The sequence below is a fragment of the Vicia villosa genome, linkage group LG7, assembly GCF_029867415.1.
Source record: "Vicia villosa cultivar HV-30 ecotype Madison, WI linkage group LG7, Vvil1.0, whole genome shotgun sequence".
NCBI classification, from domain to species: domain Eukaryota; kingdom Viridiplantae; phylum Streptophyta; class Magnoliopsida; order Fabales; family Fabaceae; genus Vicia; species Vicia villosa.
In genome coordinates, this window is record NC_081186.1 from 21,548,816 (window position 1) to 21,560,875 (window position 12,060).

General features: G+C 36.3%; 1 long non-coding RNA gene across 1 annotated transcript; it reads left to right on the forward strand.

The window, feature by feature from the left end:
• Positions 1–2,785: 2,785 nt before the first annotated feature.
• Positions 2,786–4,084, forward strand: LOC131617016 (uncharacterized). The gene is made up of 3 exons (XR_009288394.1): positions 2,786–3,079; positions 3,199–3,305; positions 3,521–4,084. It is a non-coding gene; the product is annotated as an uncharacterized LOC131617016 (long non-coding RNA).
• Positions 4,085–12,060: the final 7,976 nt, after the last annotated feature.

Consider the following 12,060-nt stretch of genomic DNA (forward strand, 5'->3'; position numbering starts at 1 on the left):
TCTATAGTACTCTATAGGTTTCTTTGTTTTGTTTATTCCATTCTTGTTGTGGTGGAGGTTCTTGTGAAATAGGTGGGACCTAAGGTGTTTGTTTGATTATGCTCGCAAAGATCATCGCGATCCTCTGCATACATATCCCTTAGAGGGAATCAGAGCATCTGTAGCTCGGGGTCTACGGGTGCTAAGGTTTGAATGGTTTTTTTTGTTTTGTTTTGCTCGCCAAGGATCGACCTTGTGCCTACGTATTCTCAAAGGGATGTTGAGAAAGTCAGAGCAATCGTAGTTCCCACTTATGCTAGTGGAAGCAAAGGAAAATAGACAAATGTCGTCTAAATGCTAGATGTATCTAATCTATATCATCATATACACCTATTTGATTTGTTTGAAAATCTTTTCATTATAAGCCCGGGGCCATGCCACTTAGGGTGCTTAGAATGATAAAGATGTTTTTGGTGTTTAACCAGCCTTGTGGCAAAAGTTTCAATGAAGTCAGCCTTGTGACAAAAACTTTGATTAATCAGCCAGCCTTGTGGCAAAAGTTTCAATGAAGTCAGCCTTGTGACAAAAACTTTGATTAATCATCCAGTACGGTGGTAAAACAGTTTGATTGATTAGCCAGCCTTGTGGCAAAAAAGTTTGATTTTGATTGATTGATTGTTTGTGATGATATAGAAGAGACACTCCTAGCATAGAGATGAAAAATGTCTAATCTCCTAGGGTATTTGTTTTGGATTATGGGGATGCTTATAAGAAGCCCGTGGGTCCTTGTACGAAGCCCAAGAGGAGGCTATCCGAGGGTCCTTGCATTGTAAGCCCAAGAGGAGGCTATGGGAGGGACAATCCAAGGTCCTTGCATTGTAAGCCCAAGAGGAGGCTATGGGAGGGTCACTCGTTTGTACAAAGCCCAAGGGGAGGCGTGGTATAGTTGGTTTGAGCTCTTAGAGCGATTTCACCGGGAAACCATACTCTATGTCCTAACCTAAACTAGGGAGATTCTTTGCACGAAGCCCAATAGGAGGCTATGGGGAACCTAGTGTTGTACTAAGTTGAATAAGCACACATATCACACATATGAACAAACATGAACAAGTATGAACAAACATGAACAGGCATGAACAATTATATATATGACAAAGTGTGTGTATATAATGGAGTTTATGAAGGAAATATACCTGTAAGCATGATCCATTTGTATACACGGGGGCTCGGGACTCATACTCGGGGAGAGGTCCACTTGAGTTTATTCAAAGCTATGTAAACAAGTATTTACAAAAAGGGCTTGGGACTTATACCTACATGGAGGCCCATGGTATTTTTTTTGGGAAGATTTAAAGAAACCTTCATTTTTGATTTGTTACTCAAAGTTTAGAAAAACAGATTGAGATATGTACAAAAATGTGTGTGTACAATGAAATACCTAATTTCATGTACAGGAATGGGTATGTACAAAAGGGGCTTGGGACTTATACCTACATGGAGGCCCGTGGTATATTGAAAAGTTTTGTTTCTTTGAAGTTTTGTTGTTTTGAAAAATGATTTGAAAATTATTTGAAAAGGTTTTACTTTGAAAAAAGCTTTATTGTTTCGAAAACTGTACAAAAAGAAAAGAAATGGGACTTACACTCTCTAATATTCGAGAGGCCCCACTGTTTTGAAAAACAATGGATGATTTGAAAGTGAATTGATTACTGTTGTGAAAACAGTTGATTGAGTTTTAGGCTTACCTCGAAGAATGAGAAAATTGGATTTCTGAGTTTGAGGTGTTACCGTGATCCTCAAGTGATGTGCTTGGAATAAATTAGGATCTCAACAGATATGAAGCATCCTCACCAGCAGAAAAGAACGTCAGGTAAGTTCACAGCTTACAGCATTCTTTGATCATCCAGTAATTGTTTAAGGACTTCTACAGCAAACGGAAGACCAAACAAAACAGACAAAGCCAGAGAACAACAGAGAAATAATCTCGAAGTCTCGGATGAAGTTAGAAAATTCAAGCAATGTGCAACAGAAATCAAATAGAAACTTAAATGATTAACTACACAAAGATAATATGAAAATATCAAATTCAAACAAAATTAATCTAAGAAAAGATATTTTTTTGTGATTTTTCATGAAGGAAGAAAATAATTAGAAAACATAAAATTAAATATGCATCTAAAATATTTTTGTGTTTTTTTAATAAGGATTAGAAAAGAAAATTAAATCCTATATTAAATAAAATACTAAGTCCTTTTTATGCAAACTATTTTTCTAAAGAAAATTAAAAGAAATAGTTAGTAAAAAAACTAAGTAATTGGGCCAGAGGTGTGGAATCCGGATTGGGGGTATGCAGCCCAAACTGAAACAACAAGCTGAATAAAAAAAAAAGATTGCTGGGCCGGACCGGGTCGGGTCAGGAAGGACCCGGATCCGCCTCTTCTCTCCTACAGCAAGATTGGGTTGAAAACCTTAAGGAAAACAAACAAGAGGCAGCGCCTCTCTTTTTTTCTCACGTCTCAAATTCTTTGCTGGAAAAAAAACTTTAAGAAAGAAGAACTTCATCTTCTCAAAACAAGCTACAACAGCAACTCGTTCTCTCTCTCTCACTCGATTTCTTTCTCTCTTCCATGGCTAAAACAAGACATAAAACTCTCCTTACTCAGACAACAACAACAACGGCCTCACTCTCATCTCTCGAGCTCTTTCAAGATTTCCTCTCTCGATGAAACGAAAAATAACAACAGCAAAAGCCTCTCTCTCGGATTCGCGGCCTCTCTCTCAGTCTCTCTTCACTCGCGGTAACAACAACAACTACTGTCAGCGGCCAAGAGGAGCATGAAGAAGCTCAAATATGAACCCAGGTATCTTATTCCTCAAATTTGCATTCTTTTGTTTTTCTTTGATGACAACTCGGTGATAACTTTTTCTCTGTTTCAATTTTTGCTTCGGGTGAACAATAACAACAACATATACCTCTTTCCATGTCGTATTCGTCGCCTCTCTCTTGGTGGACAACAAACAGAGTTCAATTTATATGTTCTTGTTCATCACTGATTTTTACAAGTCCAAAAGATTCAACCAAAAAAACAGACAATTGAAGGTATGACTTTTAAATGATTTCTATGAAACTGGTTCTGAAACTGACATCACCAACAATTAGTTTTGTTTTTTTCCTTTATGTTATAGCAAAAGATGTTTATGCTCTCTGTTTTTTTCCAGTGAAGTACAAGAACAACAAACTTGCAGTAACAATTATAAGTAATATTGAGAGCAAGAGCAGAAATGATTTACCTACGGCGAGAGTCGTTCGCCGGATTATTGTTGAGGTATGCGTATCAATTCTTTATGATTCTGAAACTATGCTATGACTGCTGCGTTTCTGTTGCAATCGATTGTTGATTCTGAACCTTCGCGTTTATTGAACGATTCAAAACCGTGGCTTTGCTGAATTTTTGAATCCGTTTGTGAACTTTTGCTTCAATTGATGTTGTTACAGCCGCTGTTTCGTGAATTGTTGTTGCTGAATTTTGAACTGCTGCAGGTACAATCAACGGTTAATGGATATATGGAGAGTGAAAGAAAATAGGCTTACCTGCGGCGAAGATGTTGAAGATTCATCTATGGAGGCTCGAAGATGGGAGCCATCGTTGAAGGCTGCTAGAAAGCAAGGTATGAAGGCCTTCCCTCTTCCTCTTTCTTTTGTATTTTGTAACTTAGAAGTTACAGAACATTGGCTGCCTTCTCCCCTCCTTTGTAACTATGGAACTTTTTGAAAATTATGAAAAGAGAGAAAGCAAGAACTTAAGTTCTTTTGGTCTGTCCAACTTCAAAGAAATCACTTCTTATTTATAGGCAAAATTTAGGGATGTGTTAGGAATTAAGAAACTTGATTGGGAGGTTATAGTCATCTCAAGAATGAGAATAAGAATAAGAATATATTCTTCATCATTGCAAGATAAGAATAAGAATAAGAATATTCTTATGCAAAGATATTTTTCATGATATAAGCCATGTGTGTAAATTTTTATGTCATTTTATGATATCTCTAAGTTGCATAATTTTATGACATAAAAATCTCTCTTTGACATTCTTTGACTTTTGCTAATCTCACCCCTCTTTTGTTTCCTTTTTCATGTCACATGAGAACTCTTGAAGAAAGAATGAAGAATCTTGAACTTGAAGAATGAAGACTTTGAAGATTGAAGAATTCAAGAATGTCTTTGAAGTTTTATTTTTCTTTTCCTTGTAATTCCAACTTTGTATGAATGAAACTTTGTAATTCTTGAATTTTAAATAAAGTCCCTTCATTTGTAATTCATTTGTTCCATGTAAAAAAAATATCATTTGTGAATGCTTGAATTTTTTGTTAGAACTTGAATGAAGTTACTATTCTTGAATGATCTTGAATTGAATTTGAATTCCTTTTGAATGTTGAAAATTTGAATGAACCCTTTTTTGAAAGGAATTGGTAGAATATCCTTGAAGTAGTGAACTTTTGAATTTCAAGTCTTGAAACATATTATTGCATCATGAATTTGAAATGATCTTGAACTAAAATTCTTGAATCCATGATCTTGAATCATTTTTTTGAAATAATTTTCCAACGATGGTCATTTTCTTTGCAACTTTGATGAAATTCCCATGATCAAATAATTCATATGATTCAAATCTTCACCATGAGCAATCCATGAGCCTAAAAAACCAAGAAATATATTCCAAGCAATCCATGTGAAACACTTTCTTTCATGAATGACAAATCCATATGCCGATTCCTTGAACAAATTCCAAACTAATCTCTTGAATCGCACAAATTGAAAATGGCACACTTCAAATGAACACAAATTGATGACTATGGATCTTGAATTGAGACACAATTTCCATTGGATAATGTCATAGGGATTATTTGAGGATGATTGAAACCTTTGATTGACTTCCTGGGGATTTTTAGGGTTTCCCAAATGTGATCCCTGATTTTAGTCCCTGATAGTTCAAAACCCTAATCTGAGGATTTGTCTGATCAATCTTTGTGTAGGAGATGTTATGAGCCAATGGATTAGGTCAAAATGATGCACTTGAGGTCTTGATATCATGTCCCAAGCCATTAGGTCAAATTCTGAGCAAAAGTCAGGAGTATGCTATCTTCAATCAAAACCCTGATCTGGTTGATTCAGTGCCTTTGAGCTTGTTGAAATGAATCTCTGAGGACCAAATGTTGATTGTTGATGAAGATGATTCATTTGAGATGAAGGGAAAACAAAACCCTAATTGTTATTTGTACTGATGAGTGATTTCTTGTTTAAATCCTGTTGAGTCACAATTAACAAACACAAGCTATGCAATTTGTTAGAGATGCAAATGATGCATATGCAAATGATATGAGGTGGTATCTTAGGTCAAAAATTGGGGTATGACACATAGCCTCCTCTTGGGCTTACAATGCAAGGACCCTCGGATAGCCTCCTCTTGGGCTTCGTACAAGGACCCACGGGCTTCTTATAAGCATCCCCAATATCCAAAACAAATACCCTAGGAGATTAGACATTTATCATCTCTATAATAGGAGTATCTCTTCTATATCATCACAAACAATTAATCAATCAAACTTCTTTTTGCCACAAGGCTGGCTAATCAATCAAACCGTTTTGCCACCATACTGGCTGATTAATTAAAGTTTTTGTCACAAGGCTGACTTCATTGAAACTTTTGCCACAAGGCTGGCTGATTAATCAAAACTTTTTGTCACAAGGCTGACTTCATTGAATGTTTTTGCCACAAGGCTGGTTAAACACAAAAACATCTTTATCATTCTAAGCGCCATAAGTAGCACAGCCCAGGGCTTATAATGAAAAGATTTTCAAACAAAAATCAAACAGATGTATGTGATGATATAGATTAGATACATCGAACATTGAGATGACATTTGTCTCTTATCCTTTGCTTCCACTAGCATAAGTGGGAACTACGATTGCTCTGACTTTCTCAACATCCCTTTGAGAATACGTAGGCACAAGGTCGTATCCTTGGCGAGCAAAACTTCTCTCTCAAACCACTCAAACCTTAGCACCCGTAGACCCCGAGCTACAAATGCTCTGATTCCCTCTAAGGGATATGTATGCAGAGGATCGCGATGATCTTTGCGAGCATAATCAAACAAACACCTTAGGTCCCACCTATTTCACAAGAACCTCTCAATAACATGGAATGAAAAACAAAGCAAAGAAACCTATAGAGTACTATAGATACGTTGGGTGCTAATACCTTCCCTTCGTATAACCAACCCTCTTACCCAAGATCTCTCCCCCACCTTTTAGGTTATTGCAACTTTTTTCCTTTTCCTCCTTTGGAAACAATAAAAAGTTTGGTCGGAACAAAAGAAAAATCATTTTTTTGAGCACTCGAGCCCAAAGAAGGCATCAGGTGTCTCATCCCGAAAAAAGGATACGATTTTTCCCCGCGACAAATAGCCCTCAATCAATTTCATAATTCATCAATCATACACAATTTCAGATTGAATCATAGAATTAGGGTTCTTCGTGTTCATCAGAAAATTGATAGCCTTAGAGTGAAAATAAATGAAATTAAAGGTCACCATCATGTTCCTTATGAAAAAACGAGTAAGATACACCCTTCACCTGATCAATTTGGTTCAGTTTTGAAGATTTTCAAATTCAAATGGGGATGGTGTTCTTGGCGCGTTTTTTGGTTCAGAAATTTCAAATTCTTGTTTGTTAATATAACTAAATGGACGCGTGTATGTTACAAGCCACAAGCGTGGCTCAGTTGGCTTTTGTTTTGAGAAACAACCTCCAGGTCGTGGGTTCAACACCCTTAGGGACCAAAACCTCTTTTTTATCACTATTTTTTCTCTACTTTCTTCACAACTTCAACCCATTAATTAACCAATAAAACTAATTCATTTTCATTTCATTTTTTACACACTCTTTATTTAACACATATATTTTATGAATATCCAAAAAAATCACAAAAAAATATTTATTTAATACATTTTTAATTAGGTTTAAAATGACATGTTTTTAAGTGTTTTTAAAATACTTTAAATATTGTTTTTCATTTGATTTTTCAAACTTAATCATTTGTAAATATTTTGTGATCAAACCCTAATCATTTAGGTGTTAATTAAGTATAATCTTTGTGTTTATCTTAATTAATTTGATTTCTGTCAAAATTTCAAACTGTTTTAAAACAAACGATCACAGTTTTTCAAAACGATAAACCATTTCTTTCTGGTTTTCTTTTCAAAGGAAACTATTGATTAAATCTTTTTTGGATTGATCAATTGATTTTCAAAATACCATGGGCCTCCATGTAGGTATAAGTCCCGAGCCCCTTTTGTACATACCCATTCCTTTTTTCTTTGTACAATTTTTCTTTAAACATAAAACTTCTTTCAAAACAAAACTTTCAAACTGTTTTCAAAAGACGAAACCCTGCGTCTGTTAATAAAACAATTAACCATGTTTTGTAAATAAAACATGGGCCTCCACATAGGTATAAGTCCCATTCCTGTACATGAAATTAGGTATTTCATTGTACACACACCTTTTTGTATATATCTCGTTCAATTTGTTTTTTTTAACTTCGAACAACAAATCAAAAAATGAAGGTTTTCTTTAAATCTTCCCAAAAATACCATGGGCCTCCATGTAGGTATAAGTCCCAAAGCCCTCTTGTAAATACTTGTTTACATAGCTTTTGAATAAACTCAATGGGCCTCTCCCCGAGTATAAGTCCTGAGCCCCGTGTATACAAATGGATCATGCTTACAGGTATATTTCCTTCATAAACTCCATTATATACACACACTTTGTCATATATATGTAATTGTTCATACTTGTTCATGTTTGTCCGTGTTTGTTCATACTTGTTCATGTATTTGTGTTCATGTATATACTTGTTCAACTTAGTACAACACTAGGTTCCCCATAGCCTCCTATTGGGCTTCGTGCAAAGAATCTCCCTAGTTTAGGTTAGGACATAGAGTATGGTTTCCCGGTGAAATCGTTCTAAGAGCTCAAACCAACTATACCATGCCTCCCCTTGGGCTTTGTACAAACGAGTGTCCCTCCCATAGCCTTCTCTTGGGCTTACAATGCAAGGACCCTCGATTGTCCCTCCCATAGCCTCCTCTTGGGCTTACAATGCAAGGACCCTCGGATAGCCTCCTCTTGGGCTTCGTACAAGGACCCACGGGCTTCTTATAAGCATCCCCAATATCCAAACACAAATACCCTAGGAGATTAGACATTTATCATCTCTATGATAGGAGTATCTCTTCTATATCATCACAAACAATCAATCAATCAATCAATCAACTTAACTTTTTTGCCACAAGGCTGGCTGATCAATCAAACCTTTTTGCCACCATACTGGCTGATTAATCAAAGTTTTTGTCACAAGGCTGACTTCATTGAAACTTTTGCCACAAGGCTGGCTGATTAATCAAAACTTTTTGTCACAAGGCTGACTTCATTGAAAGTTTTTGCCACAAGGCTGGCTAAAAAGCATCTTTATCATTCTAAGCACCATAAGTGGCATGGCCCAGGGCTTATAATGAAAAGATTTTCAAACAAAAAACAAACAGATGTATGTGATGATATAGATTAGATACATCGAACATTGAGATGACATTTGCCTCTTTTCCTTTGCTTCCACTAGCATAAGTGAGAACTACGATTGCTCTGACTTTCTCAACATCCCTTTGAGAATACGTAGGCACAAGGTCGTATCCTTGGAGAGCAAAACTTCTCCCTCAAACCACTCAAACCTTAGCACCCTTAGACCCCGAGCTACAGATGCTCTGATTCCCTCTAAGGGATATGTATGCAGAGGATCGCGATGATCTTTGCGAGCATAATCAAACAAACACCTTAGGTCCCACCTATTTCACAACAGAACCTCCACCATAACATAGAATGAAACAAAAACAACAAAGAAGCCTATAGAGTACTATAGATACGTTGGGTGCTAATACCTTCCCTTCGTATTACCAACCCTCTTACCCAAAGATCTCTCCCCCACTTTTAAGGTTATTGCAACTTTTTTCCTTTTCCTACTTTGGAAACAATAAAAAGTTTGGCCGAAACAAAAGAAAAATCATTTTTTGAGCACTCGAGCCCAAAGAAGGCATCAGGTGTCTCATCCCGAAAAAAGATACGATTTTTCCCCGCGACAGTATCCACCCATGTTTGTTTTATTCTAAGGGTGTATCAATCTAAAGCTTAATTACTAAGGGAATGCATGCAAATGAAAGAAAAGAAACACGGGGAAAATAAGGTTTTTAAATAGTTGTGCTCGCTTAGGCCCCGCGACCCAATGCCTACGTATCCTTTTCAAGAATCAGAGCGCCGTAGTTCGGCTCTTTAGTTTTTGTTTGTTTTTGTGTTTTTTAGTGGACGAAGTTACATTCGCACTCCGCTGCTCGACCTCTGGAGTCTTAAGCTGGGAATGGAGCGGAAATAACGTGTCCGATTAAAGAATGCCTCGGAGGCGAGATAGAGAAAAGAGTTTGAGCGTTCAAGTGGCACCCTAAAGCAAGGGAGACTCGAGTTGCTCTTTGGTTTGTGTTTTTTAGAAATTGGGAACTTATGCTCGAATGGTTCCCTAAAGCAAGGGAGATCCAAGCACTCGAATGATTCCCTAAAGCAAGGGAGATTCAAGCTTCCATTCCCTTTTTAATGATTTTCACTTTTTTATTAATGTTTTATTAAGTGTTTTCTTTGTATTTTTTATAGGGATTTTATTTTGATATTTATTAGATGTTTTAATGTTGAAAAGGAAAAGAAACTAGCCTAAGTTTGAAGGGAATTTCTACCTAATGTTATCATGGTTTCTACCTAATGTTAGGAATTAAAGAAACATGGAAATTAAAGACCACAATTAGAAACAAAAATGAAGAATGATACAATGGTACAAAGTTACACACAAGCATGAAGTAACAAGTTAAAATATAGTACAAAAATGAAGTAAAATACTACTATTTTTATATTAATTTTTATATGAAGAAAAATTGAATTCTAATTAACCAAAAGGAGCTAAAAGAGTTAGCCTAAAACTAATATTTTTATGTGACCATTTTTATATGTCAAAAATGTGTATTAAAGCCTAAAAGGATAAGAGAAAAAAATAGCATGCTATCACCTAAAAGAAATTGGTAAAAAGCTAAGTAAAATCTAAATCTACTAATTAAAATAAAATGGAATCAGGGGGTGTAAAATTGAATTGATGGTGCAGGGAAATAAGCAAAGGGCGCAGGGCCCATCTGGGGGAAGCCCACACAGAATTTTTGCAGAGATCTTATTTGCCAAAAAGAATGGCATGGGCCTCAGGGGGGTGTTTTTCTGTACAGATTTTAATACAAAAAAGACAACGGGCCTACAGGAGGGGTGGATAGCATAGCAGGCCCAAGATATATTTTTGTTCGATCCACATTTAGATTTACTATTATTCAGAATTATAACCAAGACAATTAGATCAATTAATTATTGACTAAACCTTATATTATATCCAATTATCAATTAATCAAAATAATAACATTAATAATAATAAAAAGAAATAAAAATGGGATTAGAGTTCAATTGTGACCATTCGACTTTGTTCTGCTCTCTCGCGAAACGCAAACGGCGTCGCTTCAACCTTCTCCGACGGGACGATCCCATCGCCGCCGTTAACGAAACAGACCCCTCTTTCTCTCTCGTCTCCGTCCCTTATTGTTCCGTCCAAACATCTTTGATTCAAACAAAACTCAAAATCCCCAATCCGAACCCTAACTCACTCAAATTGAAATCAAACAAAACTGGAGTGAGAAGTGTCGAAGAAGACCGAAATGAAGAGTCTGTGTTCTTTGCCGATGCTCGAATCGCGAAATAAACGTGAGAATGAACCTTGGCTCAGGTGCATCTCGATCTTTTTCTTTATTCTTTTGAATCGTCTTCTTCTCTCCTTTCGTTTTGTGAGCTTCGTGGAGATGACGTTCGTGTGCTGTTGTTGTTGTTGCGCAGAATTGATGATAGAGGAGGATTGATGATGTTGAACGTGGAGATCGAAGAATGAGGATTGAATGGAGATGAAGGTTGCAGAGGTGAAGAAGAAGGGAGTGAAGATGGAATGGTGATGGTGAAGAGATGAAGAATGATTATGGAGAAGATGAATGAAGAAAAATGGTCCCCGAATGGAAAAATGGTGGATGGTGCGTTTATATAGCATCAGGGAATTGGTTAAAAGGTTAGTTTTTTCTTCTGAGTTTCTGTTACTGATTCTATTGGATTCTGTTATGATTGGTTAGAACTGTTATGTTAGTTATTGAGTAGCTGAGCTGTTAACAATTGTTGGTAAAAGGGTTTGCTGAATGTTATGGTGAGAGGTTTAGAAATTGGTTAGAGGTTAAGAAGTAATTGGCTGTTGAGTGGTAGTTAGGAAAATAAGAACATGGAAGTTAATTCTGTTAAAATTTTGTTAGAATTCTGTTAGTGAAGTTGTGCTAAGCTAGAAGTTTTAGAAATGAGGTTAATTGCTTGGTAATTGTTAAGGATGGTTGTGAACTGATATTTACTTTCTTTGTATTTTCTGTATGCAGTAGCATGGTATGTATGCAGGGCTGTGTGAGCGACTTTGGATGATGCTCATGACTGTATTGGTGTGTCACGAAAGTTTGTGGATGAACACTTAAGAATGGAGTCACAACATGGAAGATGAAGTCACGACGAAGTTGAATAAAGACATGGCTTGAAGCTTGAGGCCAGAGTGGTGCATTTGAAAGACTTTGAAACATTTTTTTTATGTAGTTCTCTTTGTAGCAGTGAATAGAATGATGTAGACCTTTTTTGTAATGGATAGCTTGGATTTATGTCGTATGGACTTGGAATGACCTTGAATATATATATTTGTATCATTAAAAATCAAATCTTTCCAAAGATTTCCTCGTGTATTTTATTACTAAATCCACAATCCTTAAACTTCTTCAACAACCCTTATCCAATCTTGGACTTGAATGAACACCTCAATTTGGATAATTATTAAAGGAAAATCCCACCTTTGAACTTCAGAGCTGCGCTTGTGTTTCAA